Source organism: Vipera ursinii, assembly GCF_947247035.1.
Source record: "Vipera ursinii genome assembly, chromosome: 4".
NCBI lineage: Eukaryota > Metazoa > Chordata > Lepidosauria > Squamata > Viperidae > Vipera > Vipera ursinii.
In genome coordinates this window covers 80,917,554-80,937,143 of record NC_139514.1, presented here as the reverse complement: position 1 = coordinate 80,937,143, position 19,590 = coordinate 80,917,554, and the positions used below count along the sequence as shown (strand labels likewise).

The window sequence follows — 19,590 nt, the reverse complement described above, 5'->3', positions numbered from 1 at the left end:
ATGGACCTCCGAGATTTCTGTGCGCTGCTGGGGATCGCTAAGAAATCCGGGGGCGGCGGAGCGTTTGTTTTTTGTTTTTTGCCATGCAGGTGCCAGGCAGCCCGACCGGGCTCGACCGCGAGACAAGAGCTGAGCCGCTGCCGGCAGGGTGGGAGAAGGGAAGGGGAAGAGGCGGAGCCTGAAAGGCGGTGGTGGCGGCAGCAGTAGTGTCAATAATACAATAGGGCTCTTGTACCGCCGCCTGGCCTGCCAAGAGGGAGAGTACAAGGGCAAGGGCCCGCTTCCCCCGGAGCACGAGAGGCAAGAGAAGGGGAGCAGGCGGCATGTTGCAGGGCCGTAGTCAGGGCAGGCAGGCCCGGGGGCAGAGCCGCTGCGACTGAAGAACGGGGACACCGATGAGCAACGCCAGATAGCAGCAGCCTGAGCAAGACCCGAGCTCCAGGCCTGGTGGAGCGCAAACCGTGGTCATCGCCAGCTCCAGAGCCACAAGGTGAGCGCCGCGGAAGAGGAGCCCTTGGTGGCGGCCAGGGCTGGGGGCAGCAAGAGTTCGCCGGAAACAGCTTCAGGCGCCCGGCCCTCGCCGTCTCGGCCGGTCTGCGGGACCGCGATTAAGGAGCCGAGTCGGTTCTAGGCCGAGCTCGGGGTGGCGTTTTACCCACATCGCCGATCGCGCTGCTGAGCCGAGTCGCGCCGCGAACCCCCTCCCACGCACAGGAGGCGCTTGGCGCCAAGGCCTGGCCGCTGGAGTCACGCTGGCGGGGCGGGAAGGGGCCGAGCCTCCATGAGGTGAGCGAGAAGGGGAGGAGCCGCAGTGCTAAGCGCCGCCTCAGGGATCGCTGCCCGTGTTTGTGAGGGAACACGTGTTTTGGGCAGGTGGTCGTTGGCTGTTTCCGGCCTGAAGGGGGGAGGGATAAGTTTTCTCATCTTGCTTCATCGCCCCCTCCTCGGCGAGCCGGGGGGGGGGGCGGTGTTACAGCAGCCCAGAAGCGAGGTAGAACATCCTTCCCTTAGTTACTTTTTTTATTGCAGTACTTTATTTTCTGCCTTTAGGTCTAACTCTGGTTTGGGCGATTTACACATCTGTCGTGGTTTACTATGTTGATACCGTTCATGTAGGTTCCTGAATGTGTGCAATAAATGAGTTAAATCGATTCGCTAGGTTGTGGTTCTGTTGGGCAATCTCTTCCGTAGTCTACATGACTTTATAGCACCCACTTCACAGTTGCTTTTTGGAGATTTGTAATAAAGATTTTCGGCTTTTCTGAAACTGGTACGGCCCAGGAGCATGGGATTTCCATTCCGATAGTAGCTTGAATCGAGAGTTGAAATCCGCTGTTATTGTATACAGTTGTTCAGTCGTTTCCAACTTTTTGTGAGCCTATGGACATAATTTCATTACTATTCAGTATCTCTTGTCTTGAGTTAAAACAACCCAGCATGTTTTCAGATACAGTATCTTCTTTCACAAAAGAAGAAAAACGATACTTATTTTAGAAAAGGAAAAAATAAAATGTAAACATTAATTTAAGCTTTAAATATTTAAATGCAAATATTCAGAACTGCCTAGATCACAAGGTACTGATTAAGAAGAAACATTCAAAAGAAAATACAGTGCTCTGAGTAGGTACTGGCACTGGTCAGCTAAAAATAAAAAGTTCTCAGTATATTACAAATCATAAGGCAACTTCAAAGAAAAAAATGTAATTAAAAAAAATTATGAATGCCTGTGAAGTAAGAATCAACAATTCCGTAACTGGTAAGAAAAATGACAAATAAGAACATGAGACAATGAGACTGAAGAACCACAGAGAAAACATTAAAGTTGTAATATAAATTTTTGGATATTTGTGTTATCTACTTCTGTCAAATAGAAGTATTCTAAAACGGGCATCCAACCTTGTGGGTACCAGGGACTGGTTCGGTGGAGAGAGAGGTTTTTCTGCAGGCTGGAGGAGCGTGGTTTCATGTGCTAACTGCATCCTGGGGATGGGGCTTCACTTGTTTGCACAGCCCAGTTTCTAGCATGCCACTGACCGGGGTTGAGGACCCGTGTTCTAAAAGAGTGGCTCTGCTTTATTCATTTGGACTTCACCACTACTTGGAAATTTTTCGCCATTTATCAGTAACTACTTGGAGTAATGAAGTTCCATCTCTTCCCTGTCTTGGTCCATGCTTCAGTGGAGTTGCTCTCCAATTTTGCTCCTTGTTTTAAAAAAACCAAATCTGCTGTAGCAGAAGAAGGAACTGGAGTATATCACTTTCTAATTCACCAGCATAACCTCTGCTTCAGAATACATTATAGAACATCTGACATTAGGGCTGATGTTCCTTGTAGGGAATGTGAATTGATAGTCTGGATGAGGACAGACTATGACTTGTGCTGCAGTCATAGCACAAATCTTTTTTAAAAAATAGTAATAATTTTTTAAAAGTTGATATTCTCTCAGTAAAATATGCACTTTACCATGCAAAACCACTTCACTATTACAGACAAAAATGTTCTATGTTGATTATTCCTACACAAAAGTTATTTAATGGAAATGTTTCACTTTTGTTGATAATAAATCTGCTTAATATTCAGAGTAATGTAAACAACTTGAATCTTTATATTTTGCACAGGATCAAATTGATTTCTGTATCTCCTTTTTGAAACAAACAAACTAAAAAATCTGGATTCAAATTATATGAAACAAAAAGAACCATTCAGATGTTTCACCACATTTGAATACTCTTGAATTAAACTGTTTGAAAAATAATTCAATGGAAGTTTATTAAATTTTTATTCTAGCTGAGGTTAGACCTAAGCAAACAGTACACTCTATATCTAATCTACATTGAGAAGAGAAAGTACTTTCTCATCTCACAGCAAATAAATGGAAAATTTCAGCCTATTAAAGCAAGAAAACACTTTGGAGGTTAAAAGCATATAATAACCATCTTCTTTGGTCAGTCATCCACTCAGAATTTTCAGTTGCCAGGAAACCAGGCAATCAGTTATTTGAGTTCCCTATAGAAACATTCCTGGGGAACACTAGTGCTCCAAAAACTAGTTTGGGAAATGCTGAACTAAAACATAGTTCAAATATATGCCCTGAAAGTTACTGTTAAAATATACCCTGCAGGAAAAAGAAAAAAATTCTAGACTAGTTAAGAAGAAAATTCCTGAAGTAGTTTTATATGGTAGTATATTTTATATAGCAAATTGTTTTCCTTTTTAAAAAAGAAATTTAGTGGCCTTATATATGACAAGAAACTTTTATGTAAAAAAGTGAAAAGCTTTTGGTGTGTCCTCTTCATTGTCTGAACATTACTTTTTCTTTTTAAAATCTATGAAGATCTTATTAAATATAGCATGTAAAATATTAATGATTTGATTAAGAAATTGGAATAAATATTTATAATAAATATATTGTTAGAGCACACAAAAAAGGAATTAAGGGGCAGGCTAGCAGATGGTTATATGATGGTTACTGCATTTCTTCAGAAACTTTCAGAGAACAAAATGCAACTAAAGATAAAGGAATTTAGTTAGCTGTTTTTTATTTAGTTTTCAGAAAACATCTCTGGCAGAAAACAGATAAGACAATAATATAAGAGGATAGTGGATTTTATGCATTTGAGGCATTTCTAAAGCAGTATTTTTCTTACTTTCCTTTAAAAATTCTACTTTAGTTAAAGTTCATATTGTAAAACAATTTTAATTATATTTTGATAAAGCAAAAACTTTAGATGATTATTTTAAACACACTATCTGAACTCGTATTTATCCCATAAATATAACCTATATTACAGACTAAATGTTATATCTGAATGTGGAGAAATAATTTTTGTCCATGGTGCTCATAAATTGCAATTTGTGGTCGGTGGGATTTGTATAATGGATGCAATGCAGTTTTTAAGTGAAAGGTGTCAGTTTCCAAGTCCTCATGGGAATTCTCTATTTGGCTGCATAGTGCTCTCAGAATGTTTCTGGACTGAATAAAATTTTCGCATAAACTCTTGAAATAAGTATGTCTAGGATTATTGAATACTTTATATAGTTATTGACAGAAAAGGAATTAATGGACAAAGTGAAAACTGTGCCTGACCTTGTAGACTGCAGTAAAAACAGAAGGATCAGGAATAATCATTTTGCTTCTGTTAGTTATTCCCCACAGCTTTCCCACCAGCTAGACACAGGGTACCTATTCATTGAAAGGATGTCTGCTCAAATGCAGCATAGGAGTAAAAAAAGAACAGTGTTACTTGCTTTGGTCCGGAAGGATATGAATACAGAAGTCCTTCTTTCTAGCATGTAACTGAATAGAAGGGGTAATGAAAAGAGAGTTCTTCCAAAGACAAATGTAAATATTGTCAAGTATTTAAACAACAGAGTTGAAACAATGTGTGGCTATCTAAACAAAATGTAAAGGTGAACTACTAATTTGATTTCTTTTAGCTGCAGCTGTCTTCAGAATGCAAATGGTATTGGGAATATTTTACAAATTTAAATTTATTTGGTAAACTTTTGTGTTGGACACTTCAGTTCTAAAATATAGCAATGTGTCAGAAGAAAATGATAATCTAGATTTGCACAAAACAACAGCAATAATAAACAAAATCTGTTGTTTCATCCAAATCACAGCTTATTAAGATAGAGTAATAAATGTATTATCTCACATTTAACCATTATTTAACAAAACAGCTATTTAATAACTAATAATGTAAAAATACAATATGTTTCAATTTTGTTATTTCAAAGCACAATTGTGGGTGTTCTGAAGTTATTTATAAAAAGCAACGAATTGCTTTCTTTATAAAATTGAAAATTTCAATGGGATAGTTAAATTATGCAGTAGTTTAAGCCTTTTTGTGGAATATATTGCTGTACTGCCATTTCTGTGATTCTCATACTACCTTGTACTTTACCAGACAATGTATTTTAAAAGAGGTGAATTTCTTTCATTTAAATGTTTTTGGCTATTACCTGTTTCTTTTATTTACTTCCTAAATGTGACTTAGAAATAAAATGGGCCCAAATCAAATGTATAAAAATCTCTACAATTTACTTCTGCAAAAAGGAACATAGAATTTCTGTCAAATCTTAAAATAAACCAATGTTGTAACTATAATTTATTCATCACGTTCTATTCAGATGAACTCAAAATAGAATTTGTAAGAATATGCCACTTTATTTCTTCAACAAGCTGGATTTTGGAATTGTATATTTTAAAATGTTTTATTTCTCTTGATTTTAGGTTTTGTTTGTATTCCCATAGTTCTTTTCTTAGTCAGTTTGAGCATTCTACAAATACAGGTAGTCCACAACTTACAACCACAATTGAGCCCAAAATTTATGTTGTTAAGTGAGAAATTTGTTAAAGTGAGTTTTAACTTTTCTTGCCACATTTGTTAAGTGAATCTGGCTTTCCCATTGTCTTTGCTTGTCAGAAGGTTGCAAAAGGTGATTACATGACCCTGGGACACTGCAGTGGTTATAAATATGAATCAGCTGTCAAGCATCCAAATGTAAATCACGTGACCATGGGGATGCTGCAATGGTCATAAGTGTGAAAAATGGTCATAAGTCACTTTTTCAGTCTCATCGTAACTTCTAACAGTCACTAAATGAACTGTTGTAAGTCAAGGACTACCTGTAGAAAAATGGAAGATAACTTGAAAAATGAGTAGTTAATTTTTGTTTTATAAATCTATATGACTTACAACTAAGGAAGCTGCTGGGCAAGATTACCTGGAGGTATAGGGTTAGATAGTTTCAGTAATATGCTGATGACAGTCAATTATTTATATCAAATCTGCCAAAGTGATGCCATCAAGATTCTGTGTCTGGAGACTGTAGGAATATGAATAGGGAGAAACAATTCTGACTCAATCCTAGCAAGACTGAATGACTGTTGATAGTTGGCCCACTGGTGCTGAAAATCTTTCAGGTTAATATTGGATGGGATTGTATTTTCTCACAGTGTAACTGGTATTTTCTCACAGTGTAACTGGTATGTTGTTGTTAGCTGTGAAGTCGTGTCTGACCCATCGCGACCCTATGGACAACGTTTCTCCAGGCCTTCCTGTCCTCTACCATCTTCTGGAGTCCATTTAAGCTCACGCCTACTGCTTCAGTGACTCCATCCAGCCACCTCATTCTCTGTCGTCCCCTTCTTCTATTGCCCTCAATCTTTCCCAGCATTAGACTTTTCTCCAGTGAGCCCTTCCTTCTCATTAGGTGGCCAAAGTATTTGAGTTTTAGCTTCAGGATCTGGCCTTCTAAAGAGCAGTCAGGGTTGATCTCCTCTAGGACTGACCGGTTTGATCGCCTTGCAGTCCAAGGGACTCGCAGGAGTCTTCTCCAGCACCACAGTTCAAAGGCCTCAATTCTTTGGCGCTCAGCCTTTCTTATGGTCCAACTTTCACTGCCATACATTGCAACTGGGAAGACCATAGCCTTGACTATACGCACTTTTGTCGACAGGGTGATGTCTCTGCTTTTTAGTGTGCTGTCTAGATTTGCCATGGCTTTCCTTCCCAGGAGCAAGCGTCTTTTAATTTCTTGGCTACAGTCCCCAAATGCAGTGATCTTGGAGCCCAGGAAAATAAAATCTGTCACTACCTCCATTTCTTCCCCATCTATTTGCCAGGAATTGAGAGGGCCAGATGCCATGATCTTGGTTTTCTTAATGTTAAGTTTCAAGCCAACTTTTGCACTCTCCTTCTTCATTCGCAACAAGAGGCTCTTTAGTTCCTCTTCACTTTCTGCCATTAGAGTGGTATCATCTGCATATCTTAGGTTGTTGATATTTCTTCCGGCAATTCCAACTTTTGATTCATCAAGCCCTGCCTTTCTCATGATGTGCTCTGCATATAAGTTAAATAGGCAGGGCGACAAGTATACAGCCTTGCCGGACTCCTTTCCCAATTTTGAACCAATCAGTGGTTCCGTGTCCAGTTCTCACTGTTGCTTCTTGGCCCGCATATAGGTTTCTCAAGAGACAAATAAGATGGTCTGGTACATCCATCTCTTTAAGAACTTGCCACAGTTTGTTATGATCCACTCAATCAAAGGCTTTAGCATAGTCAATGAAGCAGAAGTAGATGTTTTTCTGGAACTCTCTAGCTTTCTCCATGATCCAGCGTATGTTGGCAATTTGATCTCTAGTTTCTCTGCCTCTTCGAAATCCTGCCTATACTTCTGATAGTTCTCGATCCACATACTGCTGGAGTCTAGCTTGTAGGATGTTAAGCATAACTTTACTAGAATGAGAAATGAGTGCAATGGTGCGTTAGTTTGAACATTCTTTGGCACTGCCTTTCTTTGGAATTGGAATGTAAACTGATCTTTTCCAATCCTGTGGCCATTGTTAAGTTTTCCAAATTTGCTGGCAAATTGAGTGTAGCACTTTTACTGCATTGTCTTTTAAGATTTTGAATAACTCAGCTGGAATACTGTCACCTCCACTAGCTTTGTTGTTGCTCAGCTTTTCTAAGGCCCACTTCACTTCACATTCTAGGATGTGTGGCTCAAGGTCAGTGACCACCTCATTGTGATTATCAGGGATGTTAAGCTCATTCTTGTATAGTTCTTCTGTGTAATTTTGCCACCTCTTCTTAATCTCTTCTGCCTCTGTTAGGTCCCTGCCGTTTTGGTCCTTTATCATGCCCATTTTTGCATGAAATGTTCCCTTCATCTCTCTAATTTTCTTGAAGAGATCTCTGGTCCTCCCTATTCTATTGTTTTCTTCTATTTCTTTGCACTGTTCATTTAAGAAGGCATTCTTATCTCTTCTAGCTATTCTTTGAAATTCTGCATTCAATTGGGCATATCTTTCTTTTTCTTCCTTGCCTTTCGCTTCCCTCCTTTCCTCAGCTATTTGCAAAGCTTCCTTAGACAGCCATTTTGCTTTCTTGCATTTCTTTTTCTTTGGGATGGTTTTGGTTGCTACCTGTTGTACAATGTTGCGAACCTCTGTCCATAGTTTTTCAGGCACTCTGTCTATCACAGACATGTCAAACACAAGGCCTGGGGGCCAGATCCAGCCCGCGAAGTGGTTTCATGTGGCCGGCGAAGCCATCCTGGAAACAGTGAGGGAACGGCCCCCACTGCCTTGGCCCTGGCCCAGAGACACTCCTTCTGCCAGACACCCACAGATCTGTCCCACTCCTGCCCAGGCCCTCATAGGCACCCTTGATGCGAATGATGTAGAGCTGGCTATGCCCACCCAGTAGGCCATATGCACTCTAGCCACGCCTACCCAGTAGGCCACGCCCACCCTGGCCATACCCACCCGGCCCCCTGAGGGCAACCGCAATGCTGATGCGGCCCTCAATGAAATTGAGTTTGACACCCCTGGTCTATCAGATCTAATTCCTTAAATCTATTTGTCACCTCAACTGTATATTCAACAGGGATATGATTTAATTCATATCTGAGTGGCCTAGTACTTTTCCCTACTTTCTTCAGTTTAAGTCTAGTACTTTTCCCTACTTTCTTCAGTTTAAGTCTAAACTTTGCAATGAGAAGCTCATGGTCTGAGCCACAGTCAGCTCCTGGTCTTGTTTTTACTGACTGTATAGAGCAGACATGTCAAACACAAGGCCCGCGGGCCACAAACGGCCCGCCATATGATTGAATCCGGCCCGCACAACTCTCCCAGAAATTACAAAGGTCCGGCCCCCACCACCTTGGTGCCGGCCCGGCTGAGCACCTGCTCAGTAGGAGGCAAGTGCACGTGGGCTGGTGGAGCCCAGCAACAACATTTGCAGCTCGTTAGCCCCTCGACAGCTCATTGGCCAGAGCCCAGGCAGCCTCCTCCCAGTTCCAAAAAAAAAGTGGGACTAAAAAAATTCAATCGATCAATTCAAACTGCTCACAAAAAGGAAATCTCAAAGTTCGAATTGATTGAATGAACTTCTTTGGTTTGTGGGACTGCCAAACTTCTTTGCTTCTTTGGACTGCACGTGGAGTCAACGGAGGAAGAAACAGGAGGAGTGGAAAGGTGAGTAGGACCTTTTTCTACTTGCTGTCCAGGTGGGGGTGGACAGTCTCTGGTGAGGGGATGAGGCGCCCAGGAAGAAAGGCGGACTTGAGGATGCCAGAGAAAGAGCTCTGTTACTTCTGCCGGCACGCTTTGGCGTTTCATCTCCTCGTTCGGGCGCTGCAGAGGGCGAGGCGAGGCGAGGCGCCCGGCCCGATCCTGCAGCGCCCCAGCCCAGACGCGCCTGCGGCAGGGGAGCCGAGCTGTTTCTTTCCCCATTCGGGCGCCGCGGAGGGCGAGGCGAGGCGCCCGGCCTGATCCTGCAGCGCCCCAGCCCAGACGCGCCTGCGGCAGGGGAGCCGAGCTGTTTCTTTCCCCGTTCGGGCGCCGCGGAGGGCGAGGCGAGGCGAGGCGCCTGGCCCGATCCTGCAGCGCCCCAGCCCAGACGCGCCTGCGGCAGGGGAGCCGAGCTGTTTCTTTCCCCGTTCGGGCGCTGCGGAGGGCGAGGTGAGGCGCCGGGCCCGATCCTGCAGCGCCCCAGCCCAGACACGCCTGCGGGAGGGGAGCCGAGCTCAGCTGTTAATTTCTCCGTTCGGGCGCTGCGGAGGGTGAGGCGAGGCGCCGGGCCCGATCCTGCAGCGCCCCAGCCCAGACACGCCTGCGGGAGGGGAGCTGAGCTGTTAATTTCCCCGTTCGGGCGCTGCGGAGGGCGAGGCGAGGCGCCCGGCCCGATCCTGGAGCGCCCCAGCCCAGACACGCCTGCGGGAGGGGAGCCGAGCTCAGCTGTTAATTTCTCCGTTCGGGCGCTGCGGAGGGCGAGGTGAGGCGCCGGGCCCGATCCTGCAGCGCCCCAGCCCAGACGCGCCTGCGGCAGGGGAGCCGAGCTGTTTCTTTCCCCGTTCGGGCGCTGCGGAGGGCGAGGCAAGGTGAGGCGCCCGGCCCGATCCTGCAGCGCCCCAGCCCAGACACGCCTGCGGGAGGGGAGCCGAGGTCAGCTGTTAATTTCTCCGTTCGGGCGCTGCGGAGGGCGAGGCGAGGCGAGGCGCCCGGCCCGATCTTGCAGCGCCCCAGCCCAGACACGCCTGCGGGAGGGGAGCCGAGCTCAGCTGTTTCTTTCCCCATTCGGGCGCTGCGGAGGGCGAGGCGAGGCGCCCGGCCCGATCCTGCAGCGCCCCAGCCCAGACGCGCGCACCCCTAGGAGCGGAGCCACTTCTGCGGAGCCACAAGAGTGAAGCAGCAGCCGCCCTCCTGCAATCTTGGGCAGTGCCCAGACTGGGTCCATCCCTCTGTACTGGAGTTGCTTCTCCCCCTCCCCCGCATGTTCCCAGCCTGAATCACATGTCACTGGCCTCCTTTTCCGCGGACCATCCCTGCCAGTGCCCCCATGAGCCCCATCCCCTTGCCCCCTGGGTCCCCAAACCTCATTATGCTCAGTCTCTTGGTGGAAAATAAGTTGAAATCAATGGAGGGGTGCTTTGGGTTTCCCCCAAAGGACAGACTGACAGACCTTGAGAGAACTAACCAGCATTGCTTGCAAAAGCTAAATTTTGGATAGATATTTCAGGGATTTTGAACTCTATTTCTGGGCTTCATGGACATAGGAGAGTTGTTGGGAAAAAATGGAGCAAGTGGTTCCTTGTTTCCTATTTGGGAAAGCTGGATGTGTCTTGATTCCCCCCCCCTTGCAAATATCAGAATCTGATCAGAAATGGAGGCTGAGTAGTCCTTGTGGCTGCTAGACCAGCTTCTGAGTGATGGTGGATTGCTGATTTTTTCCTCCATCCATACAGGATCTCTTGCATAAAACATATAATTTCAATTGTATCAAAGAGGGCTGCTTTCTTGCTTTCTCTCCACAGATGCTGTTATGTTGCTAAACCTACTCCAAACATCTGGACTTGCAGCATCTTAGGATACCTACCTAGTGTGCTCACAACTGCTTGCCTCACACAGTACCTGAGACTTTGAGCTTTCTGTCCAGTCTCATCCATATATTTATCTGCAGGGAAGAAGACCTGCGTGCCAATATTTAAATCCCCCAAAATGGCCAAACGGAAAGTGGACTTTGAAAAAAGATGCTTTCAAAAGAGGTGGGAGCCAGAGTACCTGTTTGTTGACATTGAAGATAAGGCTGTGTGCCTTGTTTGTGGAGCTACTGTGGCTGTATTTAAAGAGTATAACTTTAGACGGCACTATGAGACGAAGCATCAGGACAAGTACAAAAACTTGAACATGGAGCAGAAAGCACAGAAGGTGGAAGAGTTGAAAAAGAGCCTGATGTCACGGCAGCATATGTTCAGAAAAGCAAAATCACAAAGTGAAGCTGCTGTGAAAGCTAGTTTTATAGTGGCAGAAGAGATAGCCAAATCAGCCCGGCCATTTACAGAGGGGGAGTTTTTGAAGCACTGCATGATTAAAGTGTGCGAAGTCATGTGTCCAGACCAAAAGCAAGCTTTTTCAAACATAAGCCTAAGCAGAAATACTGTTGTTGATCGGATATGTGAGCTTGCCACTGATTTGCAAGGACAATTGGTTGAAAAGGGAAAAGAATTTATTGCTTATTCCCTTGCTGTGGATGAGAGCACTGACATCTCTGACACAGCACAGCTGACAATCTTCATCCGTGGAGTGGACTCAGGTTTATGCATTACGGAGGAGCTTCTGGATATAACATCACTGCATGGCACTACCACAGGGAAGGACATATTTGAAGCAGTATCCAAAAGTATACATGACATGAAACTACCCTGGGACAAACTTATAGGACTCACAACAGATGGAGCACCTTCAATGTGCGGGGAAAAGAGTGGACTAGTAGGAAGGATGCGAGACAAAATGAAGAGTGAGAATTGCACAGGTGAGCTGACAGCATATCACTGCATTATACATCAAGAAACACTATGTGGCAAAGCCCTGAAAATGGACCATGTAATGCACACTGTAACAAAGACAGTTAACTTTATAAGAGCCAAAGGTTTAAATCACCGTCAATTTAAGACTTTTCTTGAAGAAATAAATTCTGAACTTGGTGATCTCCCTTATCACACAGAGGTGCGATGGCTAAGTCGAGGGAAAGTGCTCAACAGATTTTTTGAATTACGCATGGAAATTTGTCAGTTTATTGAAAGGAAAGGAAAAGACTGCACAGAATTGAAGGATGAAAAGTGGCTGTGTGAATTAGCATTTCTATGTGACATTACTAATTATCTCAGTGCACTAAACCTACAGCTTCAGGGACGGGACCGTGTGATCACAGACATGTATGATGCTGTGAAAGCTTTTCAAGTAAAGCTGCGACTGTGGGAGACTCACATGCAGCAAGGAAACTTGAGTCACTTTCCCAGTTGCCAAACAATAAAAAACCAGGTCTCCACCACTGCCTTCTCAAATGCTGAGTTTGCTAATAAACTGAGCACACTTCAAATGGAGTTTACACGTCGCTTTGCTGATTTTGAAAAACAGAAATTCAGTTTTGGACTGCTCAGCAATCCATTTTCAGTTGAAGTGGAGAGTGTTCCTGTAAATATCCAGATGGAGTTGATAGAACTCCAATGTAACAGCACACTGAAGGGAAAGTACGATTCTGTAGGACCCGCACAGTTCACCAGGTTCATCCCTGAAACAATGCCCCAACTCCGCCTACAAGCTGCTCGAATGCTCTCCATGTTTGCGAGTACATACCTCTGTGAGCAACTTTTCTCTGTCATGAGGGTGAACAAAAGCGCACACAGAAGTCAGCTCACGGATGCACACCTCCACTCTATCCTGAGAGTATCCACCACTCAAAACCTATCCCCAAACGTGGATGAACTTGTAGCCAGGAAAAGATGCCAAACATCCAGTTCGGACAAAATGGCATGAGAACTAAAAAGCTTGTTTTTTTCTTTGTTTTAAATGTGTTTTTGCAGATTTATTTGAAATAAATAATTTATTTGTTCATATTTGAAATTTTATTCCTTTTTGCCCCACTCTTAGGCATAATACACTTCTGAACTAATATGATACAATGGTCCTACATGCAACTGGCCCTTTGAAGGCAACCATGATGCTTGATGTGGTGAAAGTTTCCAGGAAGCAGTTTCCTCCAACTTCTTCTGCCTTGAAAGATCTCTGGAGAGGAGCATGCAGGACTGGGAAGTGCTGCTCCCCTGCCTCCTCTTGCTCTCCAGAGATCTGTCAAGGCAGAAGAAGGAAACCCCCCCCCCCACACACACAAACACACACACACACACTTCAAGCTTGGAGACTAGGAGGCTATCTATATCTGAGCTAACAAACTACCAATCATGCCTGGGCTTGGGAAGAAGGCCCTTTCCATCCTCTGTGGATAAAAGCCCCTAAATGTGGAATATAGTGCGTGTGTATGTGCACATGCTTGGCTGCAGAAGTTTGGGGAGGTGAAGAGCTTGTGGGGCAATGACATGTCCCCACATCAAATTAGCCGGTGCAACTTGTTCTCTCCTGATCCAGGTATCTCGAGTCAGCTGCGCTGAGTGAGCAGCATTGAGATGGCCACGCCCACTTGGCCATGCCCACTTGGCCACACCCACTTGGTCACGCCCACTTGGTCACACCCACCCGGCCCCCCCGAGGGCAGCCATAATGCTGATGTGGCCCTCGATGAAATTGAGTTTGACACCCCTGGTATAGAGCTTCTCCATCTTTGGCTGCAGAGCATATAGTCAATCTGATTTCTGTGTTGACCGTCTGGTGATGTCCATGTGTAGAGCCATCTCTTGGGTTGTTGGAAAAGAGTGTTTGCTATGACCATCGTATTCTCTTGACAAAATTCAGCCTGTGCCCTGCTTCATTTTGTACTCCAAAGCCAAACTTGCCTGTTATTCCGGTTATCTTTTGGCTTCCTACTTTAGCATTCCAATCCCCCATGATGATAAGGACATCATTTTTTGGTGTTAGTTCTATAAGGTGCTGTAGGGCTTCATAGAACTGGTCAATTTCATCCTCCAGCACTGGTGGTTGGGGCATAGACTTGGACTACTGTGATATTGAATGGTTTGCTTTGGATTCGAACTGAGATCATTCTGTCATTTTATTTTTTTATTTTTTTTAATTTTAATTCCATTTAGATCCCGCCCTTCTCCGAAGACTCAGGGCGGCTTTACAAACTTAGCAGTAGCCTTCATTCTATGTATATGCCTACTTATTAGGGCTTTCACACACACCCCAAGCGGCATTATTACAAAGTCAGCTTAATTGCCCCCAACAATCTGGGTCCTCATTTTACCTACCTCGGAAGGATGGAAGGCTGAGTCAACCTTGAGCCTGGTGGGATGCGAACCTGCACTAATTGCAGGCAGCTGGTGTTACTTAAGGAGGCATTAGGCCACTGCTCCACCAAGGCTCTTTTAAAATTTTTAATTCCATTTATATCCCGCCCTTCTCCGAAGACTCAGGGCGGCTTACAAGCTTAGCAGTAGATTGTATCCCAGTATTGCTTTTCCTATTCTTTTATTGACTATGAAGGCTACTCCATAGTCAAGGCTACTTCTTCTGAAAGATTCTTGCCTGCAGTAGTATGCCTGATGGTCATCTGAATTAAATTCACCCATTCCTGTCCATTTTAGTTCGCTGATACCTAAGATGTCGATGTTCAGTCTTGTCATCTCTTGTTTGACCATGTCCAGCTTGCCTTGATTCATGGATCTTACCTTCCAGGTTCCTATGGAGAAAAAATCTTTACAGCATCGGACTTTCCTTTCACCACCAGACACATCCACAGCTGAGCGTCCTTTCGGCTTTGGCCCAGTCGCTTCATTCTTTCTGGCGCTACTAGTACTAGCCCTCTGCTCTTCCCCAGTAGCATATTGGACGCCTTCCGACCTGAGGGGCTCATTTTCCAGCATCATATCGTTTTGCCTTTTGGTACTGTCCATAGGGTTTTCATGGCAAAGATACTGGAGTGGGTTGCCATTTCCTTCTCCAGTGGATCACGTTTTGTCAGAACTCTCTGCTATGACCTGTCCGTCTTGCGTGGCCCTGCACGGCATAGCTCATAGCTTCATTGAATTACGCAAGCCCCTTCGCCATGACAAGGCAGTAATCTATGAAGGGGTTTAACTGGTATACAATTTGGGAATCCTCTTAAACTCTCAAACATCTAATAGCTAGGATGGCTAGGAGGGGTTTTACACTAATCTATTTTATATGCCAGTTATGTCCATACCTAGATTAGGAAGCACTATGCATAGTTAGTCATCACTTGGTTGCTTCTCATCTGGATTGCTGCAGTGTGCTTCACATGGAGCGTGCTTCTTGAAGATCAAAAGCTACAATTGATCCAGAACACATTAGTGTGAGTAATTACAGGAACATCCATATAACCCCACTACTGCACAAGTCATAGTAGCTACCAGTGAGCTCATGAGTGCAATTCAAAGTGCTGATCACCCATAAAACCATATATTGCACAGGGCCAAGAATATTTGCCTACCCAACAAGATTGGACATGCTGCAAGACTCATCTATCAAACAGTGCCATTTTATGTCACTCAGACAGCATGCCTTCTCAGTTATTCTATTACAGTCTCTGCCCTATGGAGCATCATGTCCCCAAAATGAGGACCCAGATTATTGGGGGCAATAAGCTGACTTTGTAAAAATTCCGCTGGGGGGGTTGAAAGCCCTAATAAGCAGGCATATACATAGAATGAAGGCTATTGCTAAGCACATTGATTTGTGCTTCTTAGATTGTAAGCCGCCCTGAGTCTTCGGAGAAGGGCGGGATATAAATGGGATTAAAAAAAAACCACGGATGGGTCCAGAAGTGAATAGAATAGAAAAATGTTATCGTCACTTTAAATGTACGCTAATCAGCATGCATTAAAATGAAATGGAAAGTGCTAGCCTTTAGAAGGGTTTGGACTTGGTTCTTTTTGGCACTGGGCCAAGATGTTGCACCAACTGTTAATATGTGGTATGTGACTTATCCCCGTTGCTATATGGGACTTCACCGATCTTTATGTATTACATTTTTAAATCCCTCTTAGCACCCAGAATTATTTGGGAAGCATGCAGCCTCGTAATTTGAACATAGAAAAAACTTGTGTTCTTGAATTGCTCCTTTCTTTGTGCATTGCGATATTTTTCCCCATTTTGTAATCTTCAAGTTTAATAGCAGATGTAAGCTCTGGTTTACCAGCAATTAAAAAAAATACAGAATGACTTACTGGAAAAGGGAAAGAATTAGTAGTGTTCCAAACTTGTTCAGATAGCACCAAATTACATATTGATCTCTGGCGGTCTCGGGCCAGGGGTTGTTCCTCTGTCCTAGTCCTATTAGACCTCTCAGCGGCTTTTGATACCATCGACCATGGTATCCTACTGCGGCGTCTCAGGGGGCTGGGAGTCGGGGGCACTGTTTTACAGTGGTTCTCCTCCTACCTCCTGGGCCACTCACAGTCAGTGTTGACGGGAGGACAGAGGTCCACCCCGAGATCTCTCGTTTGTGGAGTCCCTCAGGGGTCGGTCCTCTCTCCCCTCCTGTTTAACATCTACATGAAGCCGCTGGGTGAGCTCATTCGTGGTTTCGGGGTGGGGTATCACCAGTACGCTGATGATACCTAACTTTTTCTTTCCACCCCGAATCAACCCAGTGGTGCCCTCACCATGATGTCCCGTTGCCTGGAGGCAGTCCGGGTTTGGATGGGGAGAAACAGGCTTCGTCTCAATCCTGACAAGACTGAGTGGCTGTTCATACCGGCATCTCGGGCTGACCAGCCTTCTCCATCATTAACAATAGGGGATGAGGTATTACCCCCCGTAGATAGGGCTCGCAACTTGGGCGTCCTCCTGGATTCACGGCTCAGTTTTGAAGATCATATAGGAGCCGTGACCAGGGGGGCTTTTGCCCAGATTCGCCTGGTGCGCCATTTGCGTCCCTATCTGGACTGAGATGCTCTACGTACAGTCACTCATGCGCTCGTGACCTCCCGGTTAGACTACTGCAATGCCCTCTACATGGGGCTGCCCTTGAGGACCACCCGAAGGCTTCAACTGGTGCAGAATTCAGCCGCGCGAGTTTTGATGGGAGCTTCCCGATACTCCCGTGTGACACCTCCGTGAGCTACATTGGCTTCCGGTTGCCCTCTGGGTGAGATTCAAGGTGCTGGTAATGACCTATAAAGCCCTAAATGGCTTGGGTCCGGACTATCTAAGGGAACACCTGCTGCCGGCATCATCTTCCCATCATCCTGTGCGCCCCCACAGGGAGGGCCTTCTCAGGGTACCGCCGGTTAATGAATGCCGGCAGGTTATTCCCAGGGGAAGGGCGTTCTCTGTGGGTGCGCCTGCCCTATGGAACCAACTACCCACGGAACCTAGGAGTGCTCATTTCGCCGGGACCTGAAAACTTGGCTCTTTGATCTGTTTGGTCCAGACTGTGGTGTTGTTAATTTAACTGGGTTTTAGATTTACTCTTGGGGCTTGAATTTAATTTAATTGTTTTAATTGATTTTATTTTTTTGTATTTCATGGTTTTAACTGCCCTGTAAACCGCCCTGAGTCCTACGGGAATAGGGCGGTATACAAATTCAATAAAATAAATAAATAAATAAACATTGGCACTGGATACAAATCTGCTATTGACTGAAATAATTCACTTGTACAATTAGAAATTTTTGAGTTATTTGTTTTAAAAGTAATTTAAGAGAACATTCTAAAATAACGTTATAGTAACTTTTAAATTGTCTTTCTGTGAGAACTCTTTTTTTGTAGAAAAGTAAAACGGAAAATGATCAAAAAGGAAAGTCTGGGAGTTTATGGCAATGATTGGAAATGTTTACTTCACATTTTTATTGCATTCTTTTGGAAGTGAAACCAGTTGCTGAATTTTTTTGCAAAAATTGTGTAATTTTTTAAAATCACTGTTAGAACTACTGCTATTTTTATATTTAGTTTATCTCTGATTCTGAAATATATTAAGCATAGGTTATTGGGACACTAATATATAAAGCCAATTCCAGTATAATATTTTGGTTCCATAGATAATTGTTAATAAATGTAGGTTGTATTCATTTAGATGTAGTGTTCATTATATTGTATGTTTTATGTAATGATTGAAGAGAACTTTAAAGTAATACTAATGGATCAATTTCAGTACATCTATACTTATGTTGAAGAAAGTCGCAGTCCAATATATTTAGAACATGGCTTTTCAACCAGTGGTATGGGTACCACCTGTGGTACATTGGCACCTGGCAGGTGGAACGTGACCATCCTAGAAAAATGGTAGCGGGGAAGGGGAATGAGCTGAACCAGTGGCAGCACTGCACAAGCCTGAGTGAGAGATGGCTGGAGCTGCAGGGCTGTCAGGGCTCAGGGGAAGCGCCAGGATCAGCGCCAGGCTCTAGCTGGAGCTTGGCGCTGATCTGGTGCTTCTGCTGAGCCTTGAAGAAGCACCAATCATCTGGAAAGCAGCACTGATCTTGGTGGTTCTGCTGAGCCCAGAAGTGCCGATCAGTTGGAATTTTTCAGCATCTCCAGGATCTTGTAATTTACATTCAGATGCTGGCAACTGATTCATATTTATGACGGTCACAGTGTCCCAGGGTCATGTGAAGTGACCAAAACCTGCTGCAACCACCCAGCAGATGGAGGGAATAAAAACCAAACACCCCCCACCCAACCCACGCTACCAATCATCAACAAAAATGCTCACAACAATAGAAACCTCGAACAGGAGGAAGAGTGCCGCCGGGTGGGCAGGCAGGTGTCTTGCTCGGCTGTGGCTTGGGGGGCCCTTTTTTCAGTGGCATTATAACTTTGAAAAGTCCTTTTTTTTTGGTCATCAAGTTTTTGACACCTTGCTAGGCGATTGGTGGTACTCGGATATTGCCATATCTTAAAAGTGGTACAATGGGTGAAAAGGTTGAAAAGCCCTGATTTAGAAAGCTCGTAGCTGGAAAAGACTGTCCAATATCTTTTTTTCTGCTACAGACATTCCTCAATCTATAGAAATCATTCTGTGACAAACTGATCTTAATTTTATGAACTTCATGGCTGCAATTAATATGATTAGCATTTCATTTCATTTTAGTTGTTTATATTCTTTTTTCCATTTCTTGGTAGACTTTGGATTTATGCATATTATTTATTGTTTTGTGCATATTTAAAACATTTCAATCATGAAAACTATATTTTAAGTTCAAAATGAGCTTGGTTTACTTATTAAGATGTATCCCAATGTTGATCCAATTTTAATAGGAATATTCTGAACTTGGAACAGCCTAAATATTGTGATAGTAGGATTGAAATGGCATTGAACATGTTGTAACTTCTAATACTTGTTGTTGTATTGGAATTTGAAATTTGCCAGAAAATATTATAGAGGGAGACCTTTAGGCACAAAATGGACAGAGGTTCTTGTGAGAATAGTGCTTCATTATAATAGTATTTTTGTTACTATCATCTGATCATGTATTTTTTAATACTAGTGCAAACAGCTGGAATGTTTTGATTAAACCTTAAGTTTAATGAAGTAATAAGCAATACTCCAAGATTTTCTTGTATCAATATCTTGCAGATAATAGGAGTAATGGAATCTTTATGTAAATTAGATTCTCTTCTTTTATTGTGCATTGTTAACCCACAAGTTCAAGCAGTATAA

At 44.0% G+C, this 19,590-nt stretch overlaps 1 protein-coding gene across 1 annotated transcript in view; it reads left to right on the top strand.

Moving 5' to 3' along the window:
- JADE3 (jade family PHD finger 3) overlaps nt 1-19,590 on the top strand; it is an 82,413-nt gene continuing 62,823 nt past the window's right edge. The window contains exon 1 of the mRNA XM_083361505.1: nt 1-490. The gene's annotated coding sequence lies outside the window, so the exon portion shown is untranslated. The remainder of the gene's footprint in view (nt 491-19,590) is intronic.